The sequence below is a fragment of the Myotis brandtii genome, unplaced genomic scaffold (genome assembly GCF_000412655.1).
Source record: "Myotis brandtii unplaced genomic scaffold, ASM41265v1 scaffold303, whole genome shotgun sequence".
Taxonomy (NCBI): Eukaryota; Metazoa; Chordata; class Mammalia; order Chiroptera; family Vespertilionidae; genus Myotis; species Myotis brandtii.
Window position 1 is genome coordinate 925,052 of NW_005361573.1, and position 22,654 is coordinate 947,705.

Below are 22,654 nucleotides of genomic sequence, written 5' to 3' on the forward strand. Positions count from 1 at the left end.
CACAGATCAAGTTTTTAACCACCCCCTTGGCTTTCACGCTACCAATATTTCCTTTTCTCTTGCTCTCTCACTGTCTCTCCTCTTCTCCCCTCTTCTCCCCCCTTCCCTGTGCTCTGCAGATTGAGAGAGCATAACAGTTCAGACCAGAGACCTGTTCTCTGCCCTGCCCTCTTGCTCTTCCGGGTTTGGGGTCTGGTCACACTCCCTGGGGTCACATACCATATCCTGACCCTTCATTCTGTATGTCCACCCAGAGGTACCCAGAAATCTCTGTGGTTTCACCCCCTGCCTGTGGAGCAGAGCCCACAGTGTCAGGCCAGGGCCTCTCCCACTGAGAAGCCCACTCACCTCGGGGACCTCTAGAGTCAGAAACAGGAGGGGAGGGGGTAGTGAAATTGAGGGTTCTTTGCGACCTCAGCAAAGGCTGGGCTGCTACTGGGGATGGTATTCTCTTCCCTCCTTTCAGGCTCCAAGCACTTTGTTGAGAATGTTTGCTTTGGCGACTGCAGGAAGCTGGCAGCATGCGAGCAAGCGGTTCAGAAGGCTGCTGGAGGCAGGGCCAGCAGGCGGCTGCCTTCCAAGTGAGCCCAGCTCACTGCTGCCAGCCCAGGGTCTCCTGGGGAAGGGGCTTCTCTGCTCTCTCTCTAGGTCTCCCTCCACTCTGTTCCTCCTCTCTCATCTCTTATCTCTCACCTCTCTGTTCTCTCTCCCTCACCTGCTCCCTTTCCTCTCTCTCTCATCTCACATTCTCTTCAGCACGGTGGTACAATGTGACCTAACAGTCTGAGAGGCCTGCAGATCAGGGAACCCCCTCCCTAGTAAGGTGGGGAGGCCACATAGCTGAAGGGTCTCGGTGTACTGTATCCTTGGAGAATCATGAAGGGATTCAGGGACCTGTGAATCTCACCCCCCTACTGACTGTGCATTTTCCCAGGGAAACATCCATTACATCTATGACCCAAGGGCACCGAGTAAGAATCCTGGAGTCGGTCAGCTTGACAAATCCTGGAGGAATGGATGGTGGACTTGGAAAAAGTGGACCCACCCTCACCAAGCCTCAGTTTCCTTTTCCATAAAATGAATGTGAATGACTTTCAAACTATACTCTCTGGAGCCCCCATGTTCTTGGCCATCTGCTCAGATGAGAAGGTGGTTCTGGGGATCAAGGGCCTAGACACCCCCTTCTAATTCCACTCCAGGGGCTCTGTGTCCATCTGAACTACACCCACTGGGCTGCCAGCACGGGTTCCATTGGCACAAAGGACTCTGAAGCTCTATAAACACACTGAAGTATCGAGTACTAATGTCTACAGTTTACTTTGAAATACATCATAGATGAAGAGATGTGATCATTCAAGTGCAGTAAAATACTAATGGTAGATTCTAAGTGGTGGGTTTCCAGTCAGTTGTTCATTGATCTCTCCTCTCCTTAGACTTCTGACTGGAAGAGGAGTAACAATCAGGAGAGAATGAACGGACATGTCTGGCTCCAGACACATCGAGGAATCCAGTGTGGCTGGAATGGAAACAAACAAGGTAACTGAGGTGCTCACCAAAATAAAAGGGTCTCTACCGCCAAAATCGTGTTAGGGTCAAGAGACAGTGTCTGATGATGTTCATTCATCCCCGGGGACATCAGCCGACATCAGGACGGGGACAGACAGTAGTTCTGTGGGTCTGCAATATCCACCCGTATGTCTTGTTCTGACTCTTGCTCTCTCCACCTGAACAGCAATGCTGCTTTCTGTGTAGGAACCTGTGCTCCTTGGCTCCCATGTCACCTCCATGGATGACAAACCACATAATAATGACAATAACAATAGTAGCTACTTGTTACAACAGTAAGTGACGCATGTACTGGGTAGCAGCCACGTGGAACTCTCTAGAGCAGCAGTTCTCCACCTGTGGGTCGCGACCCCTTTGGCGGTCGAACGACCCTTTCACAGGGGTCGCCTAAGACCATCCTGCATATCAGATATTTACATTACGATTCATCACAGTAGCAACATTACAGTTATGAGGTAGCAACGCAAATAATTTTATGGTTGGGTCACAACATGAGGAACTGTATTTAAAGGGCCAGAAGGTTGAGAACCACTGCTCTAGAGCCATTCAACCAATTCATCCTCTGAGTAGTCCACCCGCCAGATATTACTGTTCTATGCAATTCACGGCACTCACTCACTGGGTGGCCGGGGCTATTTAGTTCCCTGTCTGAGCCTCAGTATCCCCATCTGTAAAATGAGAATAATGAAGACACCTGCCTCATGGGGATATGAGGGATTGTTCTGTGCCTGCAAAGGGCTTGGCCCAAAGCCTCGCTCATTGAGGTGGAAATGGACTCGTCAGAGAGGTTGAGTGATGTGTCCAGGGACACACAGCCAGCACTAGGGCCCAGGTTTTCCGGCCCCTCAAACAAGTGCTCTCAGCCAGTAAGCTCTGCTTAAACACTAGAGCTCTCTGCCGCTGAAAGCACCAGGGGAAAATCTTTGCCTCCCCTTAATTAGATTAAATGATCCATCATGAGCCTGTAAACCAGCAAGCCATAATCCACAGACGCCGCTGCATGTTAAACAGAAACTCAGAGCAAGCGGTTCAGACCGGACTGAGCAGCTGGTGGCTGCTGATGGCACACACCACGCCGTTACCCAGTAAATCATCCCTCCCTTTGAGGAATGGTTGCAGCGGGCTGTCCGGGTTGGGCTGGAGACCTTGGAAGGCCGCTTCCAAGCAGGCGGGCCCCTTTTGAGATGTGTGCCCCGCATGTCTTCATGTTCCCTCTGCCCTTGAAGGCAGGGAAGAAAGGGTGGACTTCTCAGTATCTTGTTTCCCAACCTGGCTGGGTATCACAGTACTGGGAACTTGACAAAAATGCACATTGATTGGCCCCATCATCAGACCTGGTGATTCAGACATTTCAGCAATGGGTCTGAAGGTCTACATTTCAATGGCATCATCACAGATTTTATTTATTTTTTATCCACATTCAAGGATATGTTTATTGATTTTAGAGAGGGGGGAAGAAGAGAGAGAAAAACATCAATGTGAGAGAGAAATATCGATCAGTTGCCTCCCATACACACTCTGACCTGGCAACGTGGGTATATGCCTGAGCGGGACTCGAACCCACAATCTTCTGGTGCATGGAACAACACTCCAGCCAACTGAGCCACAACATTTCTGAGGGTTTGGAATTTTTTTTTTAACCTATTTTGTTAATGTGGTTACTGAGGCTCAGAGAGATGAAGAAAATTTGCTCAAGGTCACACAATTAGTATATCAGAATTAATTCTACTCTGAGAAGAAAACTCCACATTTAAAGATGGCTTACACAAAATGGTAGTTGTCACAGGATCAAAAGCTGCAGTTAAGGAGTTCTGGGGCCAGGCTCCTTCAAGCTTGTTGCTTTGCCACCTCAATACAAGTCGATGGTAGTTTATTTCTCTGTCACAGAATCAAAAGCTGTGGTTAAGGAGTTCAGGGGCCAGACTCCTTCAAGCTTGTTGCTTTGCCACCTCAATACAAGTCTTCCTCATGGTTCAAAATGGGTGCCTCAGCTCCGGTCATCACGCCCACCTTCTAGTTTCCAGGAAGTAGGAAAAAGAAGGTGCTTCCCAGAAGTTTCAGACACCACTCCCTTTGCATCTTAATGGCCATAACTTACTGACAGGGCTGCATCCAGCTGCAAGGGAGCTTGGGAAAGATGCTTCTTATACCGAATTTCAAAATCGAGAATAGGAATTTAAATGACCAAGTGGTTCATGCTTTCTATTTCTCATCTTAATCTTAACACCCAAGAAAGAGCTATTAGTAAAAATAGCAGAGCCCTCTGCAGCTGGAAGTGCCAAGGGGAAATCTTTCCCTTCCCTTAATTAGATTAAGGGGATGAAGCAACTGAGACCCAGAAGCGTTAAGTAGCTTGCTCAGAGCAGCCCGTTACTCTACGGCAGAGTTAGGATTTAAACCCAGGCGGGCCTGCCCGGAATTCTGTGACTTTCCTGGCACCCTTGTCCAAGGCTACACCCCAGCCCGGCATGTTGCAGATGTTGAAGCTGACTTCTTTTCAAAGGACATTGGTTCTTTTCTAAATGAGTAAAGATATTATTTATGTGGCCCAGGAACTCCCCACACTGGGAAGGCTGCCTTCTCTGTTTTGCCAGAATTTTCACAGCAGGCCATGCATGGGATCTATAACTCAAGACCAGGAGAATTAACATACCTTTTTCTGCCCTATATTTTTCAACCCTGAGCACCTCCTTCAATCTGAGTAACTTTCGGGGCTGGTGGATAAAGGAAAACGAAGGAGAGACTTTTAAGACCCTCTACTGTCTAGTGACCCATCCCCACCCTGCTGACGGGCTTTCCATGAGTCACCCAGAATTTTGCACCTGGATTTATGAAATCCATTTTCCCTGAGACAGACTAAGCAGTTTATAGAGAACCAATATCATTAGGTTAATGATTCCCCTTAAATTATTACCCACACAGACCAGATAATCCCACAAATGGAGCCTTAATGGTGGGGAGTCCAATGCTGGCCGTTCACAGTCCCTGGGATGACCTTGGCTTAGGTAGATGGTGCCCCCTAATAAGAGCTGGCTTATCGGGGTTGAATCTCCACTCCGTAATAATCCTCCATCAGCCACTTCGGGGCTCCTGCTGCAGCATGGGTGTAATGCCCCAGATGAACATCACGGCTGGGAATGATTTTCTGTCTCATTTCATTCTTGGCCGTGACTTTTCATTTCCCATTGACGCCTGATTTATTTATCTGTTTATGAAGTGACCCATTTGGTTAGAAGCGACAGTGATGGGCATTTGATCAAATAGAGCCGCAGATCTCATCTTCCACCAGCCTGAATTTGTATTCCATCATTACTCAACAAAATAGAATTAAGTTGGGGAGAAAGCAGGCCCTGGCGTGCATTATGCATTGGCTTCATTTCATTGGTCTTCATGCTCTCTCGTGGGCCGGCAGGTTTTCCATGTCACCAAGTGTCCCCAGAGGAAAGCAGTTCCATTTCTCATGCCCGAGGAATTGCATTCTCTACTCTGATTTGCTGGGTGTAGAAGGTTGGCAGAACTCTCTAAGGGACATGGATTTCACGAGCATCACATTGTCTTTAGCCAAGGTGGTTCCCATGGGGCAACACTCTAGAAGGGTTTTCCATAGACCAGTGGAGCTCCGGGAATTCTAACCTCCTTAGAATCAAACCCATGGGATCAGTTCATCCTATAAGTCCTGCTATTCCTCACCCAACCAGGCAAGGGGTGGCATAGAGCAGACAGTATTAGTAGCATCATCATTATCAAAGTGATCAAAAATTAATTATCAAAGTTCTTGCCAGGTGCCAGGCACTATGCTAAGTTTTTCCATGTTTATTCCCATTCTATACATGAAAAAACTGAACACAAGACAGAACTGGGATTCAGTTCTCATCTGTCCACCACCAGAGCGAGGTTCTTAACAGTTGTGTGTTTCTGATGCACAAGAGGCTTCTTTCTTTCTTGCCAAGGAGGAAGAGAATGTAATTAATATCTACTGGGCATACATGTGCGAGAAACCTTTCCACCTTATCTCATTAAATTCTTAAAGTCCTCCTGAGACCCATGCATTAACCCATCTTACAGGCAGGGAAGCTGGGGCTTAAAGAGATTAAGATAATCTGACGCTAAATCCAGGATAATAATGCTACCCAGCCAAATCCAGGGTCTTCGGAGGAAAGGTATCATGGCAAAGCTTGTAGAGAAGGGAGTCCAGGTGAAACGTCCTGAGATGACCTTCAGGGCATTCTTAATTTTTATTATGACCCCCCCCCCCAAAAAGAACCAAGTGCATGTGTACATGGGATTATTCTCTAAGGAAAGCCGCATATCCCTGATCAGACACTTAAAGGTTGTCTAAACCCAAAATAGATTAAGAGATGATGGCCTAGAAGACTGGAAGCTACACAGAAGACGCCTTCTCAATCCTTGTGACTTCAGGTGATCAGATACAAATATTGTATCTGCATGAGCTACTATGAAAAATACAAATATTGATGCTCCTCAATAATCCCTGTATCACAGGGGTTTTGTGCTGATTAAATGGGTTAATCTATGCAATACGCTTATAGCAGCGCCTGGCACTCAATAATGGGTTGCTATAGTCACTGTTGTTTTTGCTTATAGAGTTGTGGATAAAAGGAAAGGCTGAGTCAGTAGCTTGAGGACTTTGGCATTGAGAACGCTTCTTTTCTTCCCCCAACAATACAGCTCCGACTCTTGCAAATAAGCCACGGGTACATGAATCTAGGTAGTCTCAAGTGTTCTACTTGTCTTGCATAATAATGCTACCCAGCCAAATCCAGGGTCTTTGGAGGAAAGGTATCATGGCAAAGCTTGTAGATCAGGGGGTCCAAGTGAAAAGTCCTGAGATGACCTTCAGGGCATTCATAAATTCTTATGCCCCGCCCCCCAAAAAGGACCAAGTGCATGTGTACATGGGATTATTCTCTAAGGAAAGCCGCGTATCCCTGATCAGACACTTAAAGGTTGTCTAAACCCAAAATAGATTAAGAGATGATGGCCTAGAAGACTGGAAGCTACACAGAAGACGCCTTCTCAATCCTTGTGACTTCAGGTGATCAGATACAAATATTGTATCTGCATGAGCTACTATGAAAAATACAAATATTGATGCTCCTCAATAATCCCTGTATCACAGGGGTTTTGTGCTGATTAAATGGGTTAATCTATGCAATACGCTTATAGCAGCGCCTGGCACTCAATAATGGGTTGCTATAGTCACTGTTGTTTTTGCTTATAGAGTTGTGGATAAAAGGAAAGGCTGAGTCAGTAGCTTGAGGACTTTGGCATTGAGAACGCTTCTTTTCTTCCCCCAACAATACAGCTCCGACTCTTGCAAATAAGCCACGGGTACATGAATCTAGGTAGTCTCAAGTGTTCTACTTGTCTTGCCTTCTTAACAATTGCAGTGATTGTTGCTTCAACTGCTCTGCTATCAAAGAGCCTCAAATCAGCTCCAAGAGTAGGAAGAGCTCAGAGACTTCTAGCCAATATAGCGGCTGAGCTGACATCAGAGCCTCCTCAGCACTCTGAACCCATAATTCTGGATACAATATAACATCAAAAGCTTCAAATACATTGCTTGGATCAAAAACAAAAATGAAGGAAAAGAGAAGCCCCGGTGTCAGAAATGACAAGCAAACTAAATGAGCCTAATGGTCCACGTGCTGTCAAAACTGCACATACCTAGAGAATCATAATAGCAATGCCTGAAGAAGAGCTGCATCCACAGGATGGGAGCTGGTACAACCCAAAGCAGGGAACCCTCAAGGGCCTTCCACTCGTGTAAGGGGCTCTAGAAAGCTCTCCTCACTTGCTTAAGCACATGGCATGCAAGTGAGTTGACCACCCCAGACCACAGGTGGTAAAAGATTCCCTGGGAGAAAGGTAAATATCAAGGCTTTGCCATGGAGCTTCTTCAATCTTGGCACCCTGGGAATCCCAAAGAAAAAAATGTCCACTGAAGATGAGCTCACATTTAAAAATTATAAAACCTGTAAGGAAACCAAGCCCCTAGAGCAGTGATGGCGAACCTATGACACGAATGTCAGAGGTGACACGCGAACTCATTTTTTTTGGTTGATTTTTCTTTGTTAAATGGCATTTAAATATATAAAATAAATATCAAAAATATAAGTCTTTGTTTTACTATGGTTGCAAATATCAAAAAATTTCTATATGTGACACGGCACCAGAGTTAAGTTAGGGTTTTTCAAAATGCTGACACGCCGAGCTCAAAAGGTTCGCCATCACTGCCCTAGAGAGTCAAAAGATGCAACTAATAAAGGAATTCGAACATAGACTATGAGACCTGTTCATGCATCGCTTTGAGGTCATTTGAGTAAAGGAAAGAAAATAGAGTCAACAACAGCTACGGAGCACTCATTAATCATAAGACACAAAGCGAAGCGTGCATGAAGAAGATGTGCGGTGAGCAGTAGCTTGTCACCTGCTCAGTGTCTGCCTGCTCGTTTTAAGGATGTGATGCAGGGGAGTGGAAAGGGACACTTTCACACCGTGTAGACTAGTACAGTCCTCTTAGATTTTCTAGAAAAGGCAAGTTACCAATATGGGCAGAAGCCTTATTTTTTTATTTTTTTTGCACACACTTTGGAGAAATCCCCCTTTAAGGATTTATTGTAAAAAAATAATGGCGATGAGCAAAGATTAGCTACAACGATATTTTTTCAGTGCTGGAAAATTGGAAACATCCTAAAAGCCCAGTAGCAAGGGATCTGTAAAATAAATGAGGATCTATCCAGATGTTGGGACTCTAAGCAGGCATTAAAATGGATACTGTAGAAGAATGTTTTAATGGCGTGGAAAGATGTTCATAACGTTGTAAGTAAAAAGGCAGACTTTTTGGTAATTGCATGAACAATACAATTCCACTTTTATAAATATAGGATAAATATTGCGGTTTAATATTTAATTGTGGAAACTTAATTGTGAAAAATAAGTATAATTCTGGAAACAAAAGTCACAAACAGGATTATCGTTGAGTGGTAATACATTTATCATTGACGGAAAGACACCACTGGCCCAATTGAAAAGTGAAAATTTTCTTCCATGGGCAAGGATACGGAAATTTTTGTCACCTGCTCAGTGTCTGCCTGCTCGTTTTAAGGATGTGATGCAGGGGAGTGGAAAGGGACACTTTCACACCGTGTAGACTAGTACAGTCCTCTTAGATTTTCTAGAAAAGGCAAGTTACCAATATGGGCAGGAGCCTTAATTTTTTTTTGCACACATTTTGGAGAAATCCCCTTTTAAGGATTTATTGTAAAAAAATAATGGCGATGAGCAAAGATTAGCTACAACGATATTTTTTCAGTGCTGGAAAATTGGAAACATCCTAAAAGCCCAGTAGCAAGGGATCTGTAAAATAAATGAGGATCTATCCAGATGTTGGGACTCTAAGCAGGCATTAAAATGGATACTGTAGAAGAATGTTTTAATGGCGTGGAAAGATGTTCATAACGTTGTAAGTAAAAAGGCAGACTTTTTGGTAATTGCATGAACAATACAATTCCACTTTTATAAATATAGGATAAATATTGCGGTTTAATATTTAATTGTGGAAACTTAATTGTGAAAAATAAACATCATTCTGGAAACAAAAGTCACAAACAGGATTATCATTTCATGGTAATACATTTGTCATTGATGGAAAGACACCACTGGCCCAATTGAAAAATGAAAATTTTCTTCCATGGGCAAGGATACGGAAATTTTGGAGACAGTGACATGAAGCAGAAAATTGCACTGGCCCCTCACAGACAGACAGAGATTTGGTGGTTTCCTGAAGTTCTCCACGAGGGTGACATCTGTCAATATGACTGTGTGGAGTGAAGGTTCTCCCTGTTCATTGCTCTCCAAGTGTTTTCTCTCATCTGCCCCTTCTGGACACTCTAGCTATCAGTCTGCAGGAAGCTAGGAGGAAGTCATTGGTGCAAGACTGAAAGTTCCCTGCAAGAGTGGGTTAAGAGGTGGAGTCATCCCACAGAGCATCATGGCCAGCTGAGGTCCAGTGATGCTCATGGAACTAGAGATGTGTTTCTGTCCTCCTTCCTGCCCAACTATATTACTCTGTGTATTGGTCACAATAAGCTACATGGTAACAAAATAATCCTAAACTAGTAGCTTAGCACAGCACTTCTTTTTCCAAACTAAATGCCTGGTGCCATCTTATACCAATGCCATAGAAGCTCTGAAGGTTGAGGCAGCAAGGGAGGAGAGCGTGGAGGTGACACACTGGCCCTTAAATACCTTAGGGCAGAAAAGACATGCACCATTTCAGCTTGCTCCTCATTGGCTAGAGTTAGTCACATGGCAAGGCACTGGGAAGTACATTCTTCACTTGTACCTGGAAGTCTACTAAGCCATGTACAGAGGACACTGCTAATCCTGACCACCCTCTCTAATGAATTCTATTTTTAACGCGCTCACCACGGTTGGGAATACCGTCCCAACTTGAATTAATCTAAAAAGGAAGTCTGTGCGTTGTCTTTACAGGAAATCCATCCACATAAGGTCATGGGCTTTTGTCCAATAAGTGGATGGTTTTCCAAGTCTTAGGAAGCTCTCAAAAATCCCTTCACCAACCCTCCCGCAGACACCTAAACCTCCCCTTTCCAGGGAGAGACCAAATTCAGAGAACAAATCCCTGTGTTAAGTGGGCCCAGGCTGGTTAGCCCAAAGGCACAACAGAGTCATCAGGGCCTGGGTGCTTTCCATCCTCTTATGCTGCCACCCTCCCACGGCCCCAGGATGGCGGCTCCTGCTTGAGACATCTTGGCTTCCCAGAACTGCATCCAAAGGCAGGAAGAGACGTTTCTCACGGGGAAACAACTTTTATCCAGAAAGGACACCTTTTCCCAGAATCCCCCACCAGGCACACTTGCCTTACACCTCATTGGCCAGTGGGAGCTGGACCTTGAAGGTTGAGGAGGAGTTCACCAGTTAGACAATGTGGAGAGAGCAATCTAAGGAAAGGCAAAAGTGAGTGAATAAATGATTGAATGAATGAATGAAAAAGACAACATGAGAAGATACTTTAAGAAAAAACATGCTAGTAAAAGGGCAGTGTCAGCTTTGTGAGGCCCTACCTCTTGACATCATGGGTAGATTCCTCCCAGTGTATGGCTTTAAATCACATCACGCATTCTTTAGAATGGCCTGCAACTGGCCAGGGATTGTACAACTTTTGTGTTAGGCTTCCCTTCCCATCTGCGGCCCTCCCAGCAAGCAGCAACAGATCTGTAAACACTCCAAGGATGCCACTTAGAGATAGTCCTTTGTAAATCAAAGCGTGCTTCTGAAACACAAATGGATGTAATCACCCCTAATTTGGTTTGTGGGTTTGGATTTGGCTTGTTTGCTTTATTTAGACGGTTGTGAATTCTGTTCTAGGCTGATCAGCATTAACAGTCTCAGCCATGAGCGCGCTGCTTCTATTTTGTTTTGTGCAGCAGCAGGTGTGATGCGAAATGAAGTAGGCTGATCAGCATTAACAGTCTCAGCCATGAGTGCACTGCTTCTATTATGTTTTGTTTTGTGCAGCAGCAGGTGTGATGCGAAATGAATGATGTTATTTTTCCCCCAATGATATAAGTTATACATCAAAGTGAGTATTGTCCTCCAAAATGCTCACCTTTGAAGGTGAATGCTTTTTGGACCACTGTGCCTCAAGTACCTGGAGCACTTGCAGCACCCTTCCTCCCATTCCTTTCCCTTAAGAGCCTGAGGGTTCTTCAGGTCAGGAATTGTGCTCTTTGATTTTTATATCTAATGTAGCGCAAGATTGCAACCTCCTCATGCTATCCTCTCCTCCAGGGGTCTCTCCATTTCAGTTGACAGGCAAGAATGGAAACAAAGAGAAGAGGGTCTCAGGTGTGAGATGATGGGGGCTTGGACGAGGGTGGCGGCAGTGGGACTCGGCAGAGGTGCACTAGTTTGGAGGCCACCACTCATTGGCCATATGGGATGTGACAGTGAAGAAAACACAGATCACTTCTTATAATTTGTCACCAAAACTCTTCGTGACCCTTCAGAGCTCTTGTCACACTGTGTAATTGGAGTTATTTGTTAGTGTTTGTCCATTGTCTGCCTCCTAGGCTGTGAGCTCCAAGAGGGCGGTGGGTAGCAGAGGGCCTCGCACACAGGAGGACCCAATAAATATTTGTGGGATAAGTAAAACGGACATCTCCCCCTGATAGAGGCCACACACGAACACAAACTGGCTGCATCCGGTGGCTGACCCCCTAATTTGGCTCTTAAGTTTGAAAGATGGAAGTACTGAGCAGTCCAGGCATAGAGACATAACTCTTCAGACTCACAGAGACATCATGGCCTGATTTAGGGCTGCATTGAGATTCTGCAACTGTCTCACCCCGGGGTTTTCCAGCTTCGGAGCCAGGGACACTTGAGAATCTGATGGGAGCTCTAAGGCCTCTCCCCTTCCCCAAATGCACACGTGAACAGAATTTTGCACAGTATTGTATCCTTCCCCCCTCCATCCACAGTTCCACTTCCCATGGTTTCAATTACCTGCAATCAACTGCAGTCCAAAAATGGAAAATTCCAGAAATAAACAATTTATAAGTTTTAAGCAGCTCCCCATTCTGAGTAGTGCGATGAAATCTCACTCCGTGCTGCTCCATGCCTCCCAGGATGGGCATCATTCCTTTGTCCAGCTTCTCTACAATGTACATGCTCCCCGCCTATTAGTTGTTTCGTAGCCATCTGGGTTATCAGGTGGACTCTTTTGGTGATGTAGTGTTCGTGTTAACCAGCCTTTATTTTGTTTCCTAAGGGCCCCAAAGCCATTCGCATAACTTTGAATTCAGTATATTGTTATAATTTCCTATTTTATTATTAGTTTTTGTTGTTAATCTCTTGCTGGGCTTACTTTATACATTAAACTTTATCATAGTTATATATGGATAGGAAACAACAGAGTATACATAGGGCTCAGTACTATCCACGGTTTCAGGCATCCTCTGGGGGTCTTGGAATGGGCCCCCCATGGATAAGGGAAAACTACTGCTTTTCAGAGACTTCACTGGCCACACATGGACCACCCGGAGTTCCTGGTTAAGGATTTCTGATCTCTACTCCAACACTCTACTTTTATAAATGTGCCAGGAAGAGGAAGTGACTTTCCCAAGTCACCTGGACAGAAAGAAGGGGAAAGAAATCCTCCTTGGAGCTGTGGGTGGTCAGGATTGTCTCATTTTTCCAGATCCCATTCTGGGCAGAGACGGCCAGCACACCCATCCAGAACTGGACTTTTTCACTTAAAATTCTTCGTTTGGAAATTCATCTTTAGAAATTTCTTTTGGACCAAAATCTCCCCAGACTAGATTTAAGGCTTTGAGGAGAGAAGAGCTGCACACTGATGTGTGTGTGTGTTGGGAAGAAAGTAGGGAGAGTGTTTCTCTTGTTAGTTGGGGGAAGTATTTTTATTTTTTATTCTCTTTTTACTGTTTTCCCAAGGGTTTTCTGACTCAGATGTGAACCAGAGCTCGGTTCTGCTCCGTAGGATTAGTTAACAATCTCTGCCAGTGCTGCATTCTCAGTGGGAGGCAGAACCCTTGCAAAACACTGAATTATTCACACCAACCAGGTCACATTTGCTGATGGAGCAAGTAGAATTTTGTGTGTCAAGGAAAGATTCATTAAACTGAGCCATTCAGTAAAGTAAGCACCACTGGGGTCTAATTTATTGGTGCTGCTTGACATCCGCCTCCTCAAAGCCATGGGGGCTGCGCCTGAGACAGTCGATCTGGTAACTCACAGAGACTGGGCCCATTTCTGGCTGAGGCCAACACACACATCTCATGAGGGTCTGTCCCATGGCTAAAAGGGAATCCTGTGGATCTCAATGATGGGGGAAACCACTATATCTTTTGAGAATCACAAGTCACCAGATAATTGTTTTCCATCCTTCTCTCTCTCTGGAGCCATGTGAGAGAATGAACAAATGAATGAATGCAGTGAATGGATATATAAGATACCTATAGTACAGTGATGGCGAACCTATGACACGCGTGTCAGTGACACGCGAACTCATTTTTTTGGTTGATTTTTCTTTGTTAAATGGCATTTAAATATACAAAATAAATATCAAAAATAGAAGTCTTTGTTTTACTATGGTTGCAAATATCAAAAAATTTCTATATGTGACACGGCACCAGAGTTAAGTTAGGGTTTTTCAAAATGCTGACACACCGAGCTCAAAAGGTTTGCCATCACTGCTATAGTATATCAGTTAGGGCAGGTGGCCCAAAACGTCTGCTTTAACAAGGCCCCTGACAACCTGGATGGAGCCTAACCTCAGTTGCTGGGAGAAATGCAAGTACATGTTGCTGTCCATGGTCCTAAACAACCATTAAGCACAATTCCCCCCTCCACCCCCACCTCCTAATCCCCCCCACACACACCCTGGGGAAACCCTGGTGACTTCATCCAAACTGATCCAGGACATCTTATTCCGATTTTGAAAGAGGTGTGAGAGTACAGAATGAAAAAAATGAAAGAGTGAAAGAAAAAGACAGGCCGTGAGAGATAGGTGTGCAGGGCCACAGACCGCGAGAGGCGATCGGAACAAATGATGACTGTTGGATAGGTTATACCAAGGCACTCATGGTTGTTTAGTTGTTGTGGCTGTTTTCTTTCTATATTGATGAATATTGATGAGCAATTCGGTATTCTTTTCTCAGCTGTAGGACAAACAGAATCACCAATCCTGCTCTATTCTGATGGCATACTTAGAAGGGTCAGGGGGCTCACCACTTTATAAAACCACCTAATCCCATTGGCATAAGAACCTTGGTTTTTGAAAACATTTCTTATATCAGACTCAATCTGCTCTCTTGTAACCATCACTCTCTACTCTCAGTTTTGCTGACCCTTGTACATAACAGCCCTTCAGACAGTTCAAGTCCATTCTCACCTCCCCCCTGGATCATCCCTTCTCCTGCAGCTCACTCAGCCACTCCACACTTGACCCTGGGACTCTTTCTGTGCCGCATCAGCACATTCGGACAGAGCAGCAGGTGGCCCATGAATGAACCTGCTGAGATGGGATTCTGGGCTAATGACAGCACCTGCTCAGTTCCAAGCAGTCCCAAGTGCTGCCCAGTTAGAGTCTGTGAGCAAGTGCCCTGAATAGGCCCAAGGGATCCAATATCCCAATTAACCTGCTTTCATCCCAGCAATTTGCCCATTTTTATGAACGTGCATGTGCATGCACTCCGCACCTGGCTGTTGAGAGGGTGGCCTGCTGTTCATCTCAGCTTGTCTGCAGGCAGAATACTCCCACTTTCTCTGGGGACTGCAACCCAATTTACACAGAAAATTGAGTAAACTGAAAATACTTGAAATCCACTGTGTGGATCTCACTTCTTAAGCCTCCCTCCTGGTCACCAGGATCGTGTGGTCCTGGTCAGCCCCTCAGGTGGGTCTGCGAAGAATGGTGTTCAGTTGCACCATTGCTATGCTAGAATACAAGCTTTGGATGTTGAAATGCCCAGGGTGAAGCCCTGCTTTTCCTGATAAACTCTGGTAAATACTTGGAAGGCGTTTTCCCCACCTATCGCCAGCCCTCCCCTCTGAGAACTGCGGTCATGTTTATTCTGTTATCTGCACTATGCTCCTCCCTCTGCCGCTGGTGATTGGACCAGGCATATAGACCTGATAGCAGATGAACCAATAAGACTGTCGTTCCCAGAAGGTTGCAGTTAAGATTGAGAGCTGCTGGCCGATCTGTGCTGTGTGTTGGCAGTGGTGTAAGCGGGGCAGCCAAGGCTGCACTGGAGAAAAGGGGTGTCTTCCTCCAGGAAGCCAGTCTGTAGACAGGTTTAGAGAGAGAAGAACGAAACCAAAACAAAGTTGAGGCCCAGGAAGCATGAGGCAGAGATAGAGACAAAGAAACAGAGACACCTACCTCCCTCTTACCCCCCTCCCTTAGACCTTGGGTAGCAGGACCCCTGCCCATGCTCCACACCTGAGGAAAGTTTGCACTTTAGAATGCCTTCTTGCTTTCCTGGAAACTTTCTAAGTCCCCTCTCTACAGCGTGGAACCTGCTGGGTCTGGCAGTGCCACCTAGGCAAGACTGCCTAAGCCCAGATGAGGGCCCACACATCCTCCCTCTGTTCCTCCCCTGCTGGGATCCTTCATCCCATGTGTCAGGTCGACCAGATGACCCAAAGATTGGGGTGGTCCTGGGCCCAGGGGCCTCATTTCTTTAATGATGCTGCATGCAGCTGGTCCACAGAATGGTGTCCACATGCTGATTTAGATCAACTCACATTCTTACAGAGGCAGGAAACCCCTAGAAAACATTTGCCTTGGGGCCCACACATCCTAGTGACAGCCCTGTCCTGCAGATCCTGACAGCCTTCCATTTCCTTCTTCCAGTCCTTCTGGAGGCCCTGGGCTCGAAAGGAATGCAGTGCCTCCCTGTACATTAGACTGTTTGCTTCAGCCATTTGGAAGAACTGTTTCCTACAGTCCTGGCAGCCCAATATTCCCTTGACTAAACACAGCATCATCCACTCATCTGTGGTCCCAACCATAGCATGCAGTCTTTTATCCACACAATGAACATTTATTGTTGCTACTGTGGGGCAGGCACAGATGATACAAAGATTCCTACCATCCAGACCCTGCTCCCAAAAAGCCCAGGAACGTGAAGGAGACAGAAACACATCAAAAACAGATAATCACAATAAAATAGCCCTTTGAATTAGGGACCAATCAAGGGTCTTAGAGGACTAAGATGAGTTCTACTTAGCAGATCAGAAAAGACTTTGCAGAAAAGAGGGCATTTGGTTTGGGTCTGGATGGGCACATAAAAGTTTTCTAAGTGCTAAAGGGTGAGAACAGGATTCCAGACGGTATTTGCCAAGGCTCACAGGTGTAAGAATGCAGAGACTGAAGAAGAGCTGGGGGTCCCATGGTGGGAGAATATAGGATTCATACCACTAAGTTCACCGACAAATAGAATGAACCCCCACTAAGAACCAGGTACCAAGGTTATAGGAATGAATGCTCTAGGCCTCACCCATAACTCCCTGGAGCCTCTACTGCTTGAGGGAGGAACTCAGGAGGTGATATTCCCTAGATCCTCCCATGGAGATGCTTCCTTAACACCCTGCACTTCCTGGAGTAGCATCCATCACTCGCTATAGCTGCTGTCTGTTGGTGTGCCATGCTCTCTGGTTAGACTGTGAGTTCCTTAAGAGCAGAATGCTGTCTGTTTGCCTCTCCTGCATCCCCTATGCCAGTTTCTGGCACATAGTGGCCACTCAATAGATACGTGATGAAGGAATAAATGAATGAAAGGCTGGTAGGGCCAGTCTGCCACTGGTCTTTCCTGCCTCCTAAGCCTCTTGAGGGGGAACTATTATGATTGCTTGTATTCGATGCAATAAGGCAGGATATTTTTTAAAGCGGCGATAATTCCATTACCCTAATGCAGGATCCAATTAAACGCAGCCTCTAACATGAGTTATTAAAATGCTTTACTTCTCCCACTGACGCTTAGAAGTCGGCTCTCCTCCTGAGCCATTCTCTTCCTTCACTGACTTCTTATCAGGAACGTCAAGACCATTGGCATTGAGAGAGCACATCAGGTTGGCCCTTCTATTTCCAAACACTGCAAGAGAAGTGATTTGACCTTTCCTAAGGAATTTGAACCCCGAGCTTCCCTGCACAGCACTGATGTCTGGGATTTCTTATCTCCATGTCGGGAGACCTTCTCTCCAGCCGGACAAGGAGTGAGGCTGGGAGAGAGATGGAGCCTATCTGATGCCATTCCCTCCAGAGAAAGTGCTGAGGGGAAGGTTTATTAATAGCGCAGACCAGCCCTGCCAAAGGCAACTGTGAGGAGGAGGTGGGAAAACGAGGGGGCGAGCACTGGCCTGCAGGGTCACAGTGAACTCCGCTGACATTTTATTTCTTTGACATCGTGCAGAGAATCCCAGGCTGTTGTCCTGGAGGGGAGTGTGGGGTGAAAAGGAGAGGGTGGCCTCAATCAGAAAATGGAAAAAATTGACTGGCCCAGTAGCCAAAGGGGACAAAGTGAATCACCTCATTGGCCTGGGCAGGTCTCAATAAGTCTTCTGTTTGGCTTGGAAAGATAATAGGTCTGTTTCCATCATTTGGGATGCCCTTGGCAATAAGACTCCAGCTGCTAGTCCCATCAAGGGGTGGAGCCTGTTTCCCCCTCCAGGAATCTGCACTGGACCTCGTGACTAGTCCTGGCCAATAGAACACAGCAGAAGTGATTCTGTGACAGTTACAAGCCTCAAGAGACTGTACACCCTCCATGCATTCTCCCTGGGAAACTTCCTGGCTGCCAGGTGAACAGCCTGGGCTAGCCCATGGGAGGATAAGAGACCAGAGTCATTCCAGAACAGTTACCCCAGCTGCGGCCTCACATATGTGAGAATCCAGCCAGGGTCAATCAAGCTGCCTACCCAACCTGTAACTGAACATAGATGCGAGAAACTCTATCTCAGCTGGGCCCAGCCTAGATTGCCCATGGCAGGATTCTAAGCTAAATAACCGGTGGCTATTTTAAGCCACTGGATCTTCAGGGCATTTTGCTAACCAGAACTAGCTAATTCTTATTCTGATGCAGGCACCCACAGAAGACAGGAGGATTCGCATTTAGATGAGAAGATACGAGAGGGTGGGGACCATGTTTTCTTGAATCAAACCAATGGGCACAGCAAGCGATACAGAGCAGATGACGAGTAAATCGTGCTGTGTTGGGTTTGAAGTTTGTGCGGGAAACAGGGCATCTTCAGGCGGATGTCCTCATGAGAATTTGCCCAACTCGCCTCCTCCTGGAGTAACCACTTCAGTAAGAATGACTGGCAAGATCAATTGAGCTACTTGAGTTTAATTTATAAAGGTGTATGGCCTGGTTAGGAAGAAACAGCTAATAGGTAAGCATCTCTACTATACATACTCCCTGCCCCACAAAACTGCTCCATCTGCCACCTATCCAGTTACCAACATCCTAGAGTCTTTTTTGACATCCCTCTCCATTTAGTCTCCAGGTCCTGCTGCTTATGCCACTTAAATATGTCTCAGTCTATTCACTTTTTACCATCACTCTAGTTTAGACTTGCATGACCACATCAACTAGTTTCTTAACTAGTCTCATGATATCTAACCATTCTTATAGAGAGAAATGGAAGAGCCAGTTCATACTTCTGGGTTATGTGATCTTCTGGGAAGTGGATTAGAAGTAAAGGCGAACAGTATCTCGTGTCTGTAATCAGGCACAAACAGGGGGTAAATTCATGAATTGGTAGTTCTCCTTAGACTTCAGTTGTCAAAGGTAAGATCTGCTAAAAATCAATAAATGTTGATTTATCAAGGACTTGTACCAGACACTGGGCTAAGAGCTTTACAAGTCTTATCTCACTCATCTCAGCCATGGGGTAAAGTAGGTTCTATCACCATCCCCCCTTTTCAGATGACAGTTCAGAAGCACAGAGAGGTTAAGTAACTTGCTCAAGCTCACTCAGCCAGGACGTTAGGCTAAGTAAAATCATTTTGCTTGCATGTAGGCTATGTAGTCCTTACCTGACTCCCTGCTATGAAATGTAGGGTATGGGAAATTCAATACAATGATACCATTTTAACATAGTTTGCTTATAGATAAAGATCAAGACAGAGCTTCACATTTAGATAATTAGCCTAGCCAACAGAGAGCAGGCAGGATCCCAATCAATAAACACAGTTGTTTTTCTTTCTGAGGCTATAATCTTCAGTGCACGATTCTTGCCAAGACATAAGCATTCTGTTTCCTGCCACCAGACTCCTAAGAGTGAAGAAGTGAAAATTATATATGCAGTTAATGCGGCCAATTAGCACACTTCTCTATGTGTTTCTACAGGTAAGATTAATGTTATTTTCCCTCATATTGACTAGCCTCTGCTATTAACCAGCCACTTTCCCTGCAGTCCTACAAACTTCGCCACCTCCTGGGCCCTCATCCATGTGGCTTCCCTGGCCCGAAAGCCACTTCCATCTAAATCTGTCATTTAAAGTTAAGGTCATGACCCACTTCCTTCCGTCTTGCCACGTCTTCCCACTCTAAGAAATATTACATGTGGCTCCGTGCTCTCTCCATTCCATCTTGTACTGATCGAGATATCTGCTCCACACACGTGTTTTTGTTTGACTTGCATGATTTGGGTGCACAGATTTTTTTTTAAAAAAATGAATTAACTGCCAACTTTCAAAAATCATGAAATTTCATGTCTAGATCCAACCTTCTTGAGGCCACACGATTTGATCACTCTTAGCAGTGTTTCTGCATGGCTACGACTATCCAGAACAGAGTAGCTGCTTCCTCAGTCAGGGTACAGTAGATGCTGGTGTGCCCCCTGCACCCCCATACTCCCTCACCACCTATCATTTCTGTGCATCCAGCTGGCCAACTGACTTCCGGCCACCCACTCATCCGATTCTTTGTGAGAATTCTTCCTCTGCCTACCCAGCCTACTCTGTCTCATTGCAGAACCAAAAATGCTGGGGAATAAACACCTACTCGCCTCCTCCCAGGAGCAGCTCTCAGCAATGACTATAAGGAGTTGCTGAGTCTCCCTCATCATCTAAATTTTCCAAGTACGAATGTCCTGGTTGTCTGTCTGTCATCTAGTGGTGCTTAATACCCCAAATGTAGTGGCTTAAAATACTGTATTATCTTTCACTGTCCTGTAGGTTACCTGGGTGGTTCTTATGCTTCGCCTGGTGTCAGCTGGTCCCCGGGTGGCTGCATTCATGTGCAAGTTCACTTAAGCTTGACCGGTCAGGATGGGTAGAGTTAGTACTGGCAGGGAGTTAGTGTCAGAAGTCCACTAGGAGCACACTGGGGCTGTATTGGTCTAAGAGTGAACATTCCAAGAGACCCAGGCAGAAACTACAGGCTTTTCAGAACCTGACCCCAGAAACCACACAGCATCCCTTTCACCACATTCTATTGGTCAAGCAAGTCGCAGAACCAGTCCAGACGCAAGGGGAAGAGGATTGGACTCCCACTTCTCCATGGGAGGCATGATGAAGAGTCTGCAGCCATCTTTAATCTACCACCGGGTCTATTTTAACAAATAAGCACTGGCTGCCATATTATTACTTAAATCACATATTCATTCTTTTATTCAGCGTTTACTGAACACTGGAGAAATGACCTGAATCAGACATGGTATCTGCCCGGGAGAAACTCATTTGGTAGAAGAGTCTGGGACAGTAACAAATTGAAGTCTACCGCCACGTTCATCATGAATCTTACGTGGTTGCACGTTAGAGTCACCTGGACCTTGTCAAAAAATATGAACACTATACTAGAGCAGTGCATCTCAGCAATCCAGGAGCCCCCAGAATACTGCATAGCCTTGCACAGCAGTGGTGCAAGGCAGTAGGCATAAAGCTGCCTTGGGTATTTGCTAGAACTCAGATACTTGGGCTCCCTCTCCTAAAATACTTGGATTCATAGCCCGAGGGTGGGATAGAGAATCTACATTTTTATTAAAGATTTTAGATGATTTCAGTGTGAGTGGCCCATGGACCTCATCTTGCTATGTTTTCCAAACACCACATTTTAAAGGAAGTGAGTTGTTGGGGAACTTGTGTGTGTGTGTGTGTGTGTGTGTGTGTGTGTGTAATCTATATAAACACCCGTGATTGGTTGAATTTAATTGGACTAAAGCTGGTGTTGATTGCATATGTTTAATGTGATTTTTCACTACTCACTCCCCTCGCACAGCCTTTAGGACTGAAAGTCAGCCTTGAGCCCAACCTTGGCTGTCGATGTTAAGGTTTATTTAAAGGCATATGACAGCTGGAGCTGTTCATTCTTTACTTAAATGATTCTACATACGGACTTAGGAGTTTAGGGGCAGCATGAGAAAGGAGCTTAGGTTGCATGATAAAGGAGAATTTCCACCACAATTGGGCAGCTGTCAGTTGGGTTTAAAAACTGAGTTGCTGGCTCTCAAAGTCAGCTTGGGCAGATTATGTCACGACCCCAGGCCAGCAGAAGGCTGTCTACCCTGAAAAGAGTCATCAAGGCTGCTGCAAGCTTGGATGGGTCTCCATATGTGAAGTGGGGAAGGGTGCCTCTTCACTCCGGCAGAAACAGCCTTTCCTGGCTTAGTGAGTGGTATGAAGGCTGAAGAGTGAAGGGAGGAGGCTCCTTAAATCCAACAAAACACAACTGGGGTGTTCTTACTAAAAGAAGGGGAAGGGATGCTGAGTGCGTTCACTGCCATTGGCAACAAAGTCTCAATGTGTGGGCTTTGTACATGACCACTCACCCTCTCAGCCAGGCATTCCTTATGAGGTACACAAGCCATACAACTACGCATGACAGCCATGTGGGAGTCCATACAAGTCTTATTCAGGACCCATGAGTTTGAAGAGCTCCAAACATCAAATTGGAGGCCGTGAGTGCTGGTGGAGAAGTGAAAACACAGCAGCAATACCCTGTTAGGACAGATGAGGAAGCCTCTTTTGTGAAGGGTGACCACAAGGAGAGAGACCTGTGATAGACAGCGTTTACCCCTGAGCAGCTACGTGAGTTTCTCCCCAAGGCCACAGTGGATCACTTGAGCTCCATCTGAGAATGCGTTCTCCATCAGAAAACAGCCTGTGGAGGTCTGTGTCTATCAGGAGAGACACACTCAGGATCCCTTCACCATTTGGGGTAATGATACCTCAGTAGTCCTTTGAAGAACTGCCTCACTTGCACTCCAGTTTTAATAATTTGGGTGCTGATGACCCACAGCAGCTCCAGAGATGAACAAATGATCCGGGCTTCATCATTCAAGCTAAATATCCCAGGAACAACTTTGCTTTGGAATTCACAGCTGAAATCAGCTGAAGGGACATCTTAATGTTAAGAGTGTAGCCACTAAAGTGAAATCCTAACGCTACAAACAACTAGCTGAGTGACCTGGAGTGTTTTAACTCTTCTGGGACAGACAGACTCTGAGATGGCTCCCATAGGACCCCCATCTCCTGGTACTCATGACTTGTGTAACCCACTCCCCTTGAGTGTGG